Here is a 17,802-nt window from a genome sequence, read left to right on the forward strand (position 1 = left end):
GTGTTCCCATGAAGAAGTGGTGTTGAACCCACCAAAAGTGCTCGAACTTGCTTCCTATACAATCATGCATCATCCGAAGCTCGTGGGTTCACTATCGAGCGCACGAGCGACAAAGAAAGTCGGAAGAAACCAGATTGGATAGGCCGCGCATGCGCGCCACCCTTCAGCGCGGGCGCGCGCTTCTGCCCGTGCGGGCGCTCCTCCCCTGCTTTCCGGCTTCGTTCGATCTCTTTTCTGCGCCTTTATAAATTCCTTTCTTAACCGATTGTTTGAGGAAGTTTTGAGACATAATTTTGATCATAATTTTAGCTTAGTTGAGAGCTTCTCTCTCTAAATTTAAGTTTAGTTTAGGAGTAGATTTTAGAGAGAGTTAGTGAGGAATATCAATGGCGATTTGAGAGATTGATGATACAAGGGTGACAATTGTGTTGAACATCTTCTCTATTATCAATGAGCATTTCTAACTCTATCTCATTTTATTGTATTGTTTTATTTCATAATTGTTTGGCTTGATTTTGATGTTTGATTCTTGATTAGTGTAATGATGATTCTTGAGTAGTTCTTTGGCTAGGAATTGGGTGAAACTTGTATGATTGATTGATTGTGATTAATTTGGGAGTTGTGTTGACTGATTGTTGAGATTAAATTGATTAATGGAAATTGTGCATGTTTAAATTCGATTAGGCCTTGAGAATTATGCTAGATTATATTGTAATTGCTAATGACACGAACAATTGATATAGAAATTGCAATTATCGATTGATTTGGATTGTGATTCTCTTAGTTTGTTATTCGTAGAGACATCTACCTTAATGATTAGGAGATCGCTCTTTGATTCCAATTGATTGCTCTTATCATTAGTCTTCACAACCTTTGATTGGCATGTTTGTCCCAAATTGTTGCAATTGTCATGATTACTTGTTGATCCCCATTCCTAGTGTTTTATTTGTTTGGTTGTTTTGTTTGTTAGCTGTTAGTGTTCTCTCTTTACCTTTGACTTTGACCTAGCTTAGGCGCCCAAATTGAAAGCACTTGAACATTACCGTTTCTTTGGGTTCGACCCTTGCCTTGCCTCCATACTTGTATTTAGGTTTGTTAAGTGTTTATAAATTTAGTTTGACCGAGGGAGGATTAGTCAACGACCTAATCTCACCCCTCGTCAATCCCCCAAACGGTTAGGAATATAAATCCTAATACACCCTAACAAGTGTAAAGTCCTAGGCATTTAAAGGGCCATGGGCATATAAGGAGAAGGATCCCATACGATGGGCAGACCCTCCTCACAATGGCGACTCCACTAGGGACTTAGAGGTTACAAGATTAGTTTTTAGTTATTGTCCAAGGTTTCCAACACTAGGTTTCCTATAGATTGTAACGAGAATTAACTTGGATAATCTCTAGTTAGATAGCGAGACGCATAATATCTTCCTTTTTCGCAAAAGTAAAAACCAAATAAGCAATATTGCACAATGCATAATCATAGCACACTATAACCCATGGGGATTGACTCATTGATTAGGGTTACCAACACTAGGCTTCTACCCCGAAATCAATAACAATCATCCCACCCACATCGCCAACAAAATGTTCGGAGGACTATGCCATGAGTCAAAATGTTGAGTAATTGATTTGTGCATCGTCTCTTAAGATATGGTACCTTTGGACACCCAAGATTTTAACTAATAGAAAGGCATTATGTGGATCTTGGCTTACGGTATGTGTAGACACCCAAATGTGTCTCCCAAAAACCAAACCTAGTGATGAATACCTTTCACGTCATTTGATTATCGAACAAAGTGAAAGTGTAAAAAGTCTAATGATGCGGTTGTTTTTATCAAAATATCTCTCTTTTTGTTTTTGAAAATGTGCTCTATTTATGAAAATAGCCAATCCAATTTAGTTTGGTCCATGATAAGGGTCTAATAATAGTGTAGTTGGATTGGTCTCAAAAAGAGCTTTCTAACGATATATTATAAGCCCAGTTCCGATGAATGATGAGGAAGTTATTGCCAAAATACTAAATTGGGCACAAAATGAATTTTATATGCGGCCCAATGATCTAGAGGAGGGCCTATTAATTATTATTCCTAAAGTTATTAGAATTGATTTAATCTTCTAGAATAATCTAGAAGATTCTTTTAAATTCTAATAGGATTAGGACTGATAATTATATTTTAAAAGAGTTTTATTTGGAATAAAATAAGTGTTTTATGATAAACTTGATTTTAATTTGATGAACGTGGAATTTGCTGCTTAATCATATTAAGAAGAGGATTTCGCGGCAAAGCGCGTTTATTTTCTGACTCAGCGCAAGACAACAAGACTGTCTCCTGGCGCTAATACCTGTCGCCTGGCGCTGGTACCCGTCGTTTGCGACATGAGGTAATTTATTCCGAATGGAACTTGAATGCTTTTCGATCGGGTTCCGGACTATTTTTCTATAAATAGGGCCCTTGACCCTCGTTTTTATTCATTCACAATCATCAACAATCTCTATTATCTCTCTCTAAAGCTAGAAGCTTACTCTCTCTATTCTTTTTCTAAACCTTCTCTATTACAAAATTCAGCATACATTTGTTCTAGACACACCTACCCAAGTTCGAAGTTGCCTTCGCCCTAGACGTGAAAGGTTGATAATTTTTGAGGGTTTGGTCCCAAATCCCTATTTCAATTATTTAATTTAATTGTTTGGTTTTAATATTTTCCTTGAAGTTACTAATGTGTGTATTTTGTTATTAGAAAGAGATACGAGGCATTCAAGTAAGTAATTTAATTGTTATTCTTTTGATATAGAAATCATGGTTTAATTATTTTGATTCATAGTATCATGTTAGGATTTATTGGTTCCTAGTATCATGTTTTGGGTGATAAATTATATTTATAATATCATGTATGTTTCTATGATGCTTCCCATTCTTTCTAATATCATGTTAGTATTATGTTAGGGATAAAGATTTGATCTTTATTATGCTTTTATGAGATTGAGAATATTATTATGATGATTGTTATGATTCTGTTGCTTATTATTGTTTTTATTGCTTGATCACGCCTTTTATGCATGTTTAAAGGGAATTTTTACTTGTAATCACGCTTAATAAGATAATTAATAATCTTGCTTAGGTTAATATGATTGTAATTCAAGTGATCGCCAATAATAGTTTTGTTTGTGCATTAATATTCATTCAACATAGATTAAACAGGTTAAGAGTTAATCTAATGATCCCCGAATCCAGTCATGGTTCCAGATCACTATTGAGTTAGCGATCTCATGGATCGTGAAGGGGTGTAACCTTCCCCCTGTGAACGGTTTATAAGTTCCTAAAACTTGTTGGCGACTCTTTTACTCTAGCTTCCTTCCCTTTTGACGCCACCATGCTTAAGTGTATGATCACAGTGCGGCTCAAGTGTGGGATGCTTAAAATATTCCGTATAGTTTTTTGGTGACTCCACTAGGAAGGATTTCTATTTTAATTCCTAAAATTTATTTTGGCAATAATTTAGAATGAGTGGATGAGACTCGAAAAGTTCTAAGTATTTCATTTGCGTAATATTGATTAAAATTATTGGCATAAGCATAAAAAAGTTCCGCATTGGAAAGACCATCCATAATGCGTCAAAAACATAGGATTTTTACATGTAGGAAATTAGGGAAATATCTTTCACAACTAGAATCAAAATAACGCTGCGAAAAATTGGAAACTTCAAGAACAAAAAGCTGCTAAGGCATGTAGGAATTAGTGCTGAGAAAACATTGTCATCGCCATGCGATGGCTCTGTCGCCTGGCGACAGAGTCATAGTCTAGTGACAGGCACTGTAGTCTCACGCCAAGTTCTTCTAATATCGAGCCAGAAATCTACCTTCTTGTTTCGACCAGTTCTAGTACTCTTTGCTCGGTTTTACTTCCTGATTGAGTTTTTTCCCCTTTTTTCTAAACCCATATGTTGTTCTACATATGGCCATAACAATCTTGGAATTCACGCTCCATCTACCCAATAGAACTCTCCTGGAAACGAAGGGTACATCCGAGTTTGTTGAATACACCAAACCGTGGAAGCAAGTTTAACTCTCGGGGTCCAATCTATACGCGCTAACCCTTCCAAAGGTAAGGCTTCCGCGTGATGCATCTAGACTCATAACCATGGACCCTCTTTGACTAACCCATATCCTCGAACATTAGAGAACTAGAGCCATGGTTAGGCTGCAAACTGTAACACCCCAATAGTTCTCTCTTTAAACTTGTGAGGACCCTGAACAATATTCAAGAGAATTACTGGTGTGCTACCGCCACGTGTTCAAACGTTAAAGCTTTTTCAGAAATTAGCAGCGGAAAAACTAAATTAATTATATATAAATTTCAAAACCAATAACCAAAACCAAACTAAATCTTACAACTTGGAACCATTAAGGCCCTTATTCAAAACTCAAACCAATAGAAATAGTATGAAAGTAAAGTTAAGTTTAAATAACTCTAAAAGTAAATAACAATAAAAATAAGAAAAGTAACCAACACTCCACTCAATATCCCACCATCTAGAAACGGATGCTGCATGTGTAAGAACCTGTGGTTAATCTGCTCCTCAATATTACAAGTGTAAAAATTGGATCGTCACACGGTCATTGAAAGGCGAAGGCCATGACCAAAGAAAGACACACAAAGCACGCAATCAGCAAAGTTGAGTACATACAAGCTGCAAAACATAAAAGAAATTCCTAACATGCTACTATTAATCAATCATCACACATCATTAGTTTATAGACTCGACACATGACTAAACTATTTATATTACTAAGACTCCATTAATTAATAATAGGTAAATCATCATTTTATTTATTGGATTACGTAATAGACAAGGTTGTCCAACCCATGCTCCATTTGGAACATCAATGAAAGAAAAACCCCATGCCTCCTTTCGAAAACATCAATAAACATCCAACGACCACGGGCGCGACTCCGTGAACGTAGTTAGTATGAGATCTCACATAACTCCTAGTTTTTAAAAATATTTGAAATAAGAGATTCGTAGATCAGACGACCCCGAGAAAAGTGCACGACTAATACCCCGTGTACCCCAACCCCTGATTATCATTACTCCAGATGTGCACCAATCCAGAGTTTTATTGCTCATCCATCTTGCACTTTACGTGATTCACAGGTTTGGACTTGGTGATGTCTCATATGCATAACAATACAAACATTCCAATAACAATTCAATCAAGCAAGGCAAGTTTGCAATTTTAATTCTTGATTTATTAGTGACAAACAACATTTATTATTTAATCCTTTAACTACCTCGGTGTATAAACACCTTGAGTGCATAAGGCACCCCACAAACTTAACCTCGTCATATAAGACTTAAATTCTTCTTTACTCATCCTATTTGCATAATCATGAATGAGTAATAAATTAATCATTATGTTGACCTTAAGTTTTGATGATGACTCAAAGAACCACTACTAAAAAAATTAATTTTCTGCTATTAATTTGCTGCATTTTATGATTAAAGTGGGTTTTACACATAGGTACTATTAGTATTATTAATTTGCAGGGGTTTTTCCATTGAACAGCTGCAAATCAATTATCTTACATTTACCCTAGCCCGGTATAGTATCCCCTCTATTCCTTAGCCGCTCTACTCGTTCATTATGTTAGTTCTCCCTCTTCCACCTTCATCTTCTCTCACTTACCTCACCAGCTGATTGCTCACCAATCTCACCGGAAATTCTACTTTGTCACTCACTCTTATCGACACTTCTGGTTTCTCACTCACTCACCCGAGTACCCACTCATCACCTACTCACCTTTGTCGGCGTTCACTCGCCGACTATCACTCTAACGGCTTGATGAATACCCACAGATCTAACGGCTAACCTACGTCCTCACCACCACCTTCACTCTCCGACTATCACTCTCAAAGCTAAGGTAACTAATTGTATTTTTTATTTCCTTGACCTTAATTGAGAACGAAGTAGGGAGTCACAAATTTTTGAGAAATTCCCTCGTAAAATGCGATTAGGGTATTACTGCTGTGATAATTGAAGAGGTGAATGTTGATTTGAATTTGTGAAGAGTTTGATTTCAGCATGTTTGAAATCTAGAGCTTGATGAATACAATTGCTTTAGTGTGCTATGTTTCGAAAAGATAATCGGTTTTTCCAATTTTAAATAGATTTTTTAATTTTATGCCATTCATATGTACTCGTATTATGTTTCAATTTAATTTAGAGCAGTTTTCCTTGTTTGTCAATTCTCTTTATCATGCACCCATTTAATTGTGTCCTGCTTTGGCATTTTTGGAGGCTGATTGTTCACTTGTAGAAATTATAATATGATACATTGTTGTGCTGTTTATCTACTAAATTGGAAGGTCATAGAGCACCTGTTACCTCTGTTATTATGGTTCCTAGTTAAAGTAAGATGAATTGATGAAGCTAATTGTTACTGGATTTTTGTTGTGCTTGTATTGATGAAGACATGTGATATTATGTTTGTCACCCTATTTTTTTCATGCTATAAAATTAAAACATTATTTATGCTTCTTTGTAGTGAATTGATTTTCTTTAATTTGAAAGTTTTTTGGGAGTGTGTTATCTAATTGTGAAATTTTTGCTACTGATTAAACAAGTTTATTTTGGTGGTGAATTAGTATTTTTTTGCTTTTATTTTAATTTGGTCAGACATATATTGGAATCGAATTGAAATTTTTTTAGCTGTGTTGCTTCGGATATTTGTTTCTCAAGCTAGAATGGTTTTGTGATATTGGGGAGGAGAGATGGAGGACAAAGAATGTGTTAGAGAGAGTTAAATAAGGAGGATTTGAGAGCATTAGACTTGTGGGATGAGAGGGTAAAGGAAAGCCCATTGATGTAATGACGAACATGCTGCTCAAACTTGTTATAACTTTAAGGTTTTGTTTTAATTTAACCAATTTAATATAGAATATTTGCTAATTATATGCAGGATAAAAGATATAAATTTTGGAAGTGATACTGTCAAACGATGATCACATAGTAGTTTACTTTAGTACCAGGTGGAATCCTTCACCCAAGGGCAATTGAACATCTATAAAAGGTAGCTCAAAGGTGTCGCTGCTGTTGCCTGTGTTGTTGTAGTTGCTGCTGCTCGTGTTGTTGCTGCTGCTACTGCTACTCGTGTTGTTGTTGCTGCTCGTGCTGTTGCTGCCTATTTGACGCCCTAGCTGTTGCTGTCCAATTGACACCATTGCTGTTGTTGCCTTCTTTACTTCTTTTGTTATTAGATCTAAGAGTTCGTAATATTGTCTGTTGTGGCTAGCTCCTGCTGTATTATGTTAAGAAACTGTAATTTCTAATGCTGTCCAATTGTAATTTTTATTTTTATGATGAAAGTGTACTTTTATAGGCTATTATTAATGAAAATATAATGTTTACAATTGCAAATAAGATTTCAGTCTTTTTTCTTTGCTATTTGTTGAATATCAGACTAGCAGCAGGTTTGATAAATAAAAACCCATCTATTTTAATTGTAAAAAAGTATTTATTAGCAGGGGTTAATGGCACTAACCGCTGCAAATCAATGAATTGATTTGCTGCAGTTGTTAACCGCAACAAATTATTCAATTAATTTGCTGCCCTAACGGTTTGCTGCCACTCTAAAATGGCAGCAAATAAATCATTTTCAACTGTAGCAAATAAATGTTTTTCTTGTAGTGAACCTAAGCAAACCCATATAAGTTTAACTTTTGTTTTTAGCTTTGATTAATGATAGGTTTATGCTATGGCATTCTTGAGTAAGAAGGGAGGATGGAACAAGATCTAAGTTAGCTATGGGAGGATAAAGAAGTCAATCACAAGTCGTGTTCCTTTAGTGAGGAAATGAAGCTCCAGAGTTGAAGCTTTGAAAGCTAGTTCCTTGACTGAGGAACTGAAGTTTCAGAGTCGAAGCTTCTCAGAGTGACAAGAGTCTAATGTATTTTATCTTTACTTTAGGCTACTTGTAATTATGTTACGTACAATGATTATTGATAGGATTTAAGTGGATTTAATTTTATTCGATAAAGATTTTATTTTCCATATTTTAACTGATTTAATTTCGAAAATATCTTTTATGTTAAAATATCTTTTTGGATTAAAAAGATTTTCTATTTTGATCTTTTCTTATTCTTTGGAAAATCTGACTTGGAAAATATTCTTTCAAACGTGTGTTTTACCTTGTCAAAAGAAGTTGAGAAAAATAAGGAAGCCAGTAAAACCACTTCCTTATAATTCGATTGACTTGCTGCCCAAGCTCTCACGAACTGCACTTCCTAGTTTTATGGAAGTTGTGGATTAGTGGAGATTAAGGCGAAACGACAATGTTTTAACTTCCTTCTCTGCATATAAATATATTTAGTTTTCTGTTGAGAAAAATACACTTGAGCATTACAGTCTTTTAGCTTTAAAAAGAGTCATTATCCACTTAAATCCTTGAGTGTCTTTGTACTTAGAAATTTAGAGTTTAATCTTGAGTTGTATTGGGATAGAGTTTGGGGAAACTCTAAGAGTGTTTTATTGCTTTGAGTGAGGCAAGGAGAAAGAGAGAGTTAGAGAGATCAACTGATTGAGGGATCAGTTGAAGGGAGCTTGAGTTCGTTGCGGAACTTGAGTTTAGAGTCTTAATTTGTCATAGGTTGTTTGCCCTATTATTATTAAGAGTTGAGTTTAAAATCCCTTGTGGTCGTGGTTTTTCTTCTTGATTAGGGCCAAGAAGTTTTCCAAGTAAAATCTCTCTTTGCACTTTTAGTTTATGTTTGAGTTCCTTTATAAATTCCGCAAAAATTACCCTAATTCCTCTACAATACAATTCATCCCCCTCTTGTATTGTTCATTCGAGTCAACACATTACACCAATTACATACCTTTTCCTCTAAGCGCACCTTGCATAATTAGAGCACAAATAGTACTTGCAATATAAAATAGTGCACATCATATGAAATTCACAATATATAACCAAACAATTTAACCCAGTCATCCCTAAACATGATGCTAAGTTCTCGATTCGTCCTTAAACATGCACCTAAAAGCAAGGTTTCGTAACTTGCACGTACCTTGTGTAAACAATTCGGTTGGCCACTTTAAAACTAGAAGTCGCCTTCTACAAAGTCCTCTCCTAAGCCAAACAATGAGAAATACATCAATACCCAAGCAAATAATTTTACAGTAATACTAGACTACTTTAAAACCTCTTAAATCATCAAAATAAAGCTTTTAAATTGTTCCCCTTAATCAATAATAATAATAAATTTATATGATAAAATCATGAAAATATAGCGTATAATATAAGATTACGGCAAGTTTAACTTACTAACATATGCTGAAAATTTATTTTATTAATAGTTTTTGCAATCCAAATAATCTATACTTATCATATTGCATAAATAGTTGTTTAAAATGTATAGAAGCATTCTAAAACTTTATTTTTGGCTCAAAACTAATAAAAATCAGATTATATAAAATCTGAAAATTAATTTAAATTATAAATTTCAAACTTTTGAAAATCAACATTCATAATTCAATAATTAGAATAGTGTATTACACATTAAACCTTAAAACCCTTCAAATAAACAACATAAAACTCAAATTTCACAAAATGTATAAGGAATAATGGAAACTAATAATCCCACCTTTTTCATTTATACTCAAAACAATCCCACCATTTCCAAATCTGGAAACAATCTCACCTTTACCATCATCTTCCCAAAACGATCCTTTTTACTTATAACCGGATTATCAGGTTATTTTTTTTTATAAATTTTTTATTTTTTATATATCTCCTCCGTCCTACCTCTCACCTCCCCAAACCATTTTAATGGTAACCCACCATAGCTGCCACCACCAAACCTCTATAACCACCATCATCAAACCTCCATAACCACCACACCCGCACACTCGCACCCCCAAACTCCCACCCTATCTCTCACCTGATCTGAATACGTGACCACCGTGCCCCCTAAACCCGACACCCCCACCACCCACGAAACCACCTACTTAATATAAATTGAGTACCTGCATAATATAAGTGTTCCCACTACCACTAGCACCATAAGCAAAGATAGTAGCATTGCACCCATGATAAATCATTAAATCCCTACAATTAACGGCTTCACTTCTCTTCCAAAAATCCATATAACATTATCATCTTCTTCCCCAAAAATCCATCTAATTTGTACCATTATTGTCGACTGAACACGTAATTTGAAGAATTATACCTTGATAAAATTCAACACCCCGACCCACCACCCACGAAACCCCCTAAAACCGACCTCCCAGCCACCATGAAACACCTAAACCCGACCTACCCCAGATTCGAAACCCAACTGCACCCTTAAACGGCAGGTTTTGTTTAATATTACAATTATTCAGATATGAATATTACTCGTACAATTATTAGTGGTTGACGAAGGGGAAAGGGTTTTGTTGTTCGACGGGATAAAGGGTTGCTCTGGCGGGGGAGGGGGTTGCTCCGGTTGGTGGGTTGTAATGCTATATTGTTATTTTTTGTTTTTATTTTTTATTTTTTTTTAAAAAAACCAATTAAAAATTAACATGTGGCCAGTAACCTTCTCCAACAGGTTCCCAATTTAATTATCCGGTTAAAGGCTTATTTTGAGAAGATTGTGTTAAAAGGTGGGATTGTTTTTAGATTTCGAAAAGGTGGAATTGTTTTGAGCAGAATTAGCAAAGGTGGGATTATTAGTTTCTATTTTTCCAATATATAATCTGAAAATTAATTTCAAGTATGAAATCACAGGTTTTGGCATTATGAAACCATAGTATTGATAATTAACTTGCCTAACACGTTTTTAAACCCTAAAACAAGTAAAATCAATATTTAAACCCTAAATTATACATAACATAAAATCTGAAATTTTGTATCATAAATTAAACATACTAAAACTCATAAATTCATAATCTTTTATAATCTAAACATACTATCAAACCATAATAATATAATTTAAAACAAAATTTTAATTAAAGGTTGAAACTTTAAACAATTTAATTAAGATAATAAAGCAATAAAAATAAAGGAAGAGAGGAAGAAGAGGGGCGAACGGTGGCTGAACGGTGGTGCGTTGGGTGACCAGAGGTGCGGCTGGGCGGCGGTGGTGGTGGTGCGTCGGTTGCTGCAGCAACAGCTTCAAGGTTTCTCTCTTTTTTTTTTTTTCTTTTTTTTTTGTTGTTCTGAATCGTGAAGCAGGAAGGAGGAAAAATTAAGGGTTTTATTTAATTTTTTTTTTCTGTTTTCACGAGAAAAGGAGAGGAAAGAAGTGAGGATTATTTTTATTTGGGTTTTAATTCTCCAATTCTATTAGGAGTAGAATTTGGTTAGTTTGGGATTGAATGAGAATTAATTTTGGGCCAATATACTTAAAAAGGGAGTTGTAAATAGACTAAAACTTAATGGTTATATTAGAATAAAATATTTGTATAAATAATAAATGATAAATAATTATATTAGAAAAATATGGGGGATTACACAAACTCATTGCATCATATTGTGCTTACTTGACTACTTATGCATTCCTTGCTTGTGCATACCCTATATGTGTTTACAGTAACCGTTTGTTTGACTTGTGAATGAGTCTAAATAAACTAATTAATGACTTAAGGACTTTGCTTAATTAATTAATTAATTAATATAAATGATTAAAGTCTAAATAAATTGATCAAACTTGACTTAGTACGACTTTAGGCTTGTCCCTTTAGAGTAAAATACTGGAAAAAGTCCCAGACTAATGTTCCAGCAATGGCGCAAAGGTTTGGACTATGGCACCACGCGTTGGTGTTTAGCGCCAAGCGACAATGTTGTTGTCTTGTGCTGGTCTTTAGCGTGTGGCGACAGTCTTGTTGCTCCGACGATAGTCCAGTTTTCTGCTCGAGTCTTCATGACGAGCCTAATTAATCAGTTTACTTAATCAGTTTAACTAGTTTCTTAATGACTATAGTCATGTTTATTCCTTAATTAAGTCTAAGAACATAGTCCTATGGTCTCACACAAGAGTCAAAGCATGTCACTTGCACTCACTATTAAAGCGCACACACAATATGTACGTCACACTTTGACCATGTCTAGAGAGTCTTGTATGCGCATGTTTTCCGTTATTTTTTTAGGGGGGTAAGTCGAATATTAATTCTCCAATTAAACCTTACTTGTTTGAACCTTTACTTGATTCTCGACCATATTTGTTTGAACCTTTACTTTATTTACAAAAAAATGCACCCTATTTTTTCTTTTTGCTTTTTAAAACCAATAAAGTCAAAGTCAATTTGAGTAAAGTCATTAAAACAAATAAAATGGTTTAATTTACAGCGCTTGGTCAAGAAAGGAAGGGCGATTAATCAAGGACAACACCTTTGTTCAAGTACTACTTTTTGGTAAACCAATCATTCGGAAAAGAAAATCTAAGAAGATAATGACAACTTAAGAAGAAGTCAAGGAACATAGGAAAGACGTGGCTAACATGACTAAATTGATGAAGGCTATGGCTCTTCAATCAAATCAATGACCCTTTGAAGCAACAACAAATGGAGCTCATGGAAGAAATATTGAGCAAACTCTCCAATGACTATAGGTTTCAGGGCATTAGATCACAAGGGGTCCCAGTACACAAGGAGCTTCTTATGCAGAAGTTCAATGCCAATGACATTCCTAGGTTCAAGACAACTGTATACACCCAAATGTGTCTCCCCAAAACCAAACCCAGTGATGAATAATTTTCACGTAATTTGATTATCGAATGAAGTGAAAGTATGAAAAGTCTAGTGATGCGGTTGTTTTTATTAAAATATCTCTCTTTCTGTTTTTGAAAATATGCTCTATTTGTGAAAAAATCCACTCCAATTTAGTTTGATCCATGATAGGGGACTAATCATAGTGTAGTTGGATTGCGCTCGAAAAAGGCTTTCCAACGATATATTATAGGCCCAATTCCGATGAATAATGAGGAAGTTATGACAAAAATACTAAATTGGCCCAAAATGAATTTTATATGCGGCCCAATGATCTAGAGGAGGGCCTATTAACTATTATTCCTAAAGTTATTAGGATTGATTTTAATCTTTTAAAATAATTTAGAAGGTTCTTTTAAATTCTAATAGAATTAGGATTAATTATTATTATTTTAAAGAGTTTTATTTGGAATAAAATAAGTGTTTTATGGTAAACTCGTTTTTTATTTGATAAACGGGGAATTTTCTGCCTAATTATACTAAAAAAAGGATTCCGCATGCAAAGCGTGTTTATTTTCTGACTCAGCGCAAGGCGACAAGCCTGTCGCCTGGAGCTAATACTTGTCGCCTGGCGCTAACGACAAGAGGTTTTTTTATTCCGAATGGGACTCGATTTCTTTTTGATCGATTTTCGGACTATTTGACTATATATAGGGTCCTTGACCCCTATTTTAGAATCACTCACAATAAACAATCTCTATTCTTTCTGTCTCTAAAGTTAGAAGTTTATTCTCTTCTATTCTTTTTCTAGACCTCCCCTCTTACAAAATTCCGCATACATTAGTTCTAGAGACACCTAGCCAAGTTTGAAGTTGCCTTTGCCCTAGATGTGAAAGGTTGATAGTTTATGAGGGTTTGGTCCCAAATCCTTATTTCAATTATTTAATTTAATTGTTTAATTTAATATTTTCCTTGATCGAAGTTACTAACGTGTGTATTTTGTTATTAGAATGAGATACGAGGCATCTAAGTAAGTAATTACTTTAATAATTATTTTCATATAGCAATCATGCTTTGATTATTTTATTTCCTAGTATCATGTTAGGATGTTTTATTACTTCCTAGTATCATGTTTAGGGTAATAACTAATATTTCTAATATCATGTATGTTTATATGATGCTTCCTATTCTTTCTTTGAGATTATTATTATTATTATTATTATTATTATTATTATTATTATTATTATTATTATGATTTGTTGTTATTATTATATTATTATTTATATTTCTTGATCACACCTTTTATGCATGTTTAAAGGGAATTTCTACTTGTAATCACGCTAAATAAGATAATTAATAATCTTGTTTAGGGTAATATGATTATAATTCAAGTGATCGCCAATAATAGATTTGTTTGTGCATTAATATTCAACCAACATAGATAAACATGTTTAGGGTTAACCTAATGATTGTATGTTAGTCAGAAAGCGTTCATGTCTATGAGAAGAATAAAGTAGATCCCTATTTTTAAGGCATGTTCAATCTCTTTTAGGTTGGATTTGTACCTTCATCCCGAATATCCAGTCATGGTTCCAGACCACTATGGAGTTAGAGATCTCATGGATCGTAAAGGGGTGTAACCTTCATCTTGTGAATGGTTTACAAGTCCCTAGAACTTGTTGACAACTCTTTTATTCTAGCTTCAATTCCTTCCCTTTGGACGCCACCATGTTTAAATGCATGATCACAGTGGGGCTCAAGTGTGGGATGCTTGAAATTCCCTATAGTTTTTTGGTGACTCCATTGGGGAGAATTTCTATTTTAATTCCTAAAATTTATTTTGGCAATAATTTATAATGAGTGGATGAGACTCGAAAAGTTCTAAGTATTTCATTTGCGTAATTTTGATTAACATTATTGGCATAAGAATAAAAAAGGTCCGCATTGGAAAGACCATCCGTAATGCATTAAAAGCATAGGATTTTTACACGTAGGAAATTAGGGAAATATCTTTCACAAACGCTGCGAAAAACTGGAAAATTCAAGAACAGAAAGCTGCTGAGGCATGTAGGAACTAGTGCTGAGAAAACAGTGCAATCGCTATGCGACGACTATTTCGTTTGGTGACAGTATTTGTCGTCTGGCGACAGAGCCATAGTTGTGCGATGGGCACTGTAGTCGCGCACCGAGTTCTTCTAATGCCGAGCCTGAAATCTACATTCTTGTTTCGACCAGTTCTAGTACTGTTTGCTCGGTTTTACTTCCTGATTGAGTTTTTTTTTCCTTTTTCAAAACCCATATGTGTTCTACATATGGCAATAACCCTCTGGGAATTGACGCTCCATCTACCCAATCGAACGCTCCTGGCAATGAGGGTACATCCAAGTTTGTTGAATTCACCAAAACGTGGAAGCAAGTTTAACTCGCGGGGTCCCATACACACGCGCCAACCCTTCCAAAGGTAAGGTGTAAGGAATATTTCAAGCATTATCCCTAGCTTGAATCCCACTGTGATCATACACTTAAGCATGGTGGCGTCCAAAGGGAAAGAAGATAGACCAAAAGATTCACTAACAAGTTTTAGGAACTTGTAAACCGTTCACGAGGTGAAGGTTATACCCCTTAATGATCCAGGAGAACGTTAACTCCAATAGGTCTGGAACCATGACTGGTAGTTCGGGGATGAAAGTACAAATCCAACCTAAAAGAGATTGAACCTGCCCTAATAATAGGCCTATACTTTATTTTGATCGTACTCATGTGCGCTTTCTGACTAACATGCAATCAATAGGATTACCCTACACCTGTTTATCTATGTTGGTTGATTATTAATGCACAAACAAATCTATTATTGGCGATCACTTGAATTATAATCACATTAACCATAAATAAGATTATTAATTATCTTATTAAGCGTGATTACAAGTATAAATTCCCTTTAAACATGCATAAAAGGCGTGATCAAGCAATAACAATAAATATCAAGCAATATAATAATTCAAAATAATAATAAACATGATAATAATAATAATAATAATAATAATAATAATAATAATAATAATAATAGTTAAATAAAAATAATAATCATCATCAAAATAATTATAAATCATAGAAATAATCATGTTCATGTTAAAGCATAATAATAGCAAGATCCTATGCATGATACTAACAAGATTAATAACAAACCCTAGCATGTCACTAAACATCAAAGATCAAATATATAGCCCTAACATGAGACTATCATGAATATTAGGAAAAGAATATAGGAAGCATCGCAGGAATCATAATAAGCATATTTGATATTATAACCTTTTCCCTAAATAAAATACAAGGAATCATTGTTGTCATTCAAAACATCAAGCATCCTAACATGATACTAGGAATCATAATAACAACCTATATATGATTTCTATATCATAATATCATTAAAATCAATTAAAGCACTTGTATGCTTCGTATCTGTTTCTAATAACAAAATACACACATTAGTAACTTCAACGAAAATATAAAATCAAAGAATTAAATTAACTAATTGAAATAGAGATTAGGGACCAAACCCTCAGAAATATCAAACCTTTCACGTCTAGGGCGAAAGCAACTTCGAACTTGGCTAGGTGTGTCTAGTGCTAATGTATGAGGAATTATTTTTGTAAAAGGCTAGGCTAGAAAGAGGGAGAGAGAATCAAGAAATTCTTGATGAGAGTTGATGATTGAAAAAGGGGAGATATGACCTCTATTTATAGAGAAAAAAGAGGGTCGAAGAATAAGAAAAGAATCCGAATTCGAATCGACATAAAACTCGATGGACATCAGTTTTTGCAGATTTTGTTTTTATCATATCTTTTGATCCAGAAGTCCAAATAAGGCATATAATATGTCGTTGGAAAGCTCTTGAAGTATAATTTCTAACCCAATTATAATCGGAATAAAATATTTTGTAGATAAAAAAAATATGGCCGAAATAGTAGGACGGTGTCAGTTTTGGATAGAGTTTCATATATCATTCATATCTTTTTCGTTAAAACTCGGATTTAATATTATAATATATCATTGGACAGGTAATTTCAAGATCTATCCAAATATATAAAATTTGGATAAATATTATGAGGCACGAAAATAAAATCTGACTGCCTTTGAACATCTTTAAATTCGAATAGAATTAGGATTTAAGAAAAGGAATGTTTTTATAAAAGGAATGTTTTTATTTAACTCAAATTCTTTAATCTTATCTTTTCAAAAAGGATAATTAAGATATTTTAAAAACTTATAGAAGCTTCTAATTATTCCTAATTAGTTTAGGAATAGGATTAGACCTTTGGACCCTCCACATGATCATTGGGCTGTAGGTAAGATCCGGTTCGAGCCCGGTTTAGTATTTTGCCATAACTTCCTCATTATTCATCGGAATTAGGCTTATAATATATCGTTGGAAATGTCTTTTAAAACCTCATCCAAATACACTATTATTGACTCATATCATGGACCAAACTAAACTGGAATTCACGTTTTTCAAAAATAGAGTAAGAAAATAAATATTTTCAAAAACAGAAAGAATAGATATTTTAATAAAAAAAAAGAAAGAAGAGATATTTTAATAAAAACTTCCTCATCACTAGACTTTTTACACTTTCACTTTGTTCGATAATCAAATGACATGAAAGGTATTCATCACTGGGTTTGGTTTTGGGGAGACACAAATGGGTGTCTACAGAAGCCCCCACTTTGACTGAGTTTGGAGAAACACAAGTTTCGAAAACAAAAGTCAAAGTATCGATAGGGACGAAGAATGATTCATAACGTTCTGCAATCCTAAATCATTCTTGTAACGCCGATACTTGCAAAACTAGCATTAGTTCAAATAGATAAGAGAGTTAAGAAACGCATATCTTGCACCGTCGAGCACACGTCTCTGAGGGTAACCGATTTGTTGCTGTTGCATTGTTGTTGTTGTGATAACCTTCCGCAAGCTAGGGAACGCCATGATGCTGTTTGTTTTGTCGATCTTATGCAAGCTAGAGAATACCGCCTGAAGACTGCTACGCCTGTAACTGCCTCCAATTTCGCCGTGATAGTCTTTGAAAAGACCACTGCTTGTTGATCCTTAATGCTGCTTGAAT

General features: G+C 34.3%; 1 long non-coding RNA gene across 1 annotated transcript; it reads left to right on the forward strand.

Moving 5' to 3' along the window:
- Nucleotides 1–5,528: 5,528 nt before the first annotated feature.
- LOC110704023 lies at nucleotides 5,529–7,444 on the forward strand. The gene is made up of 2 exons (XR_002507846.1): nucleotides 5,529–5,921; nucleotides 6,960–7,444. It is a non-coding gene; the product is annotated as an uncharacterized LOC110704023 (long non-coding RNA).
- Nucleotides 7,445–17,802: the final 10,358 nt, after the last annotated feature.

This window comes from Chenopodium quinoa, unplaced genomic scaffold, assembly GCF_001683475.1.
Source record: "Chenopodium quinoa cultivar QQ74 unplaced genomic scaffold, ASM168347v1, whole genome shotgun sequence".
NCBI classification, from domain to species: Eukaryota; Viridiplantae; Streptophyta; class Magnoliopsida; order Caryophyllales; family Amaranthaceae; genus Chenopodium; species Chenopodium quinoa.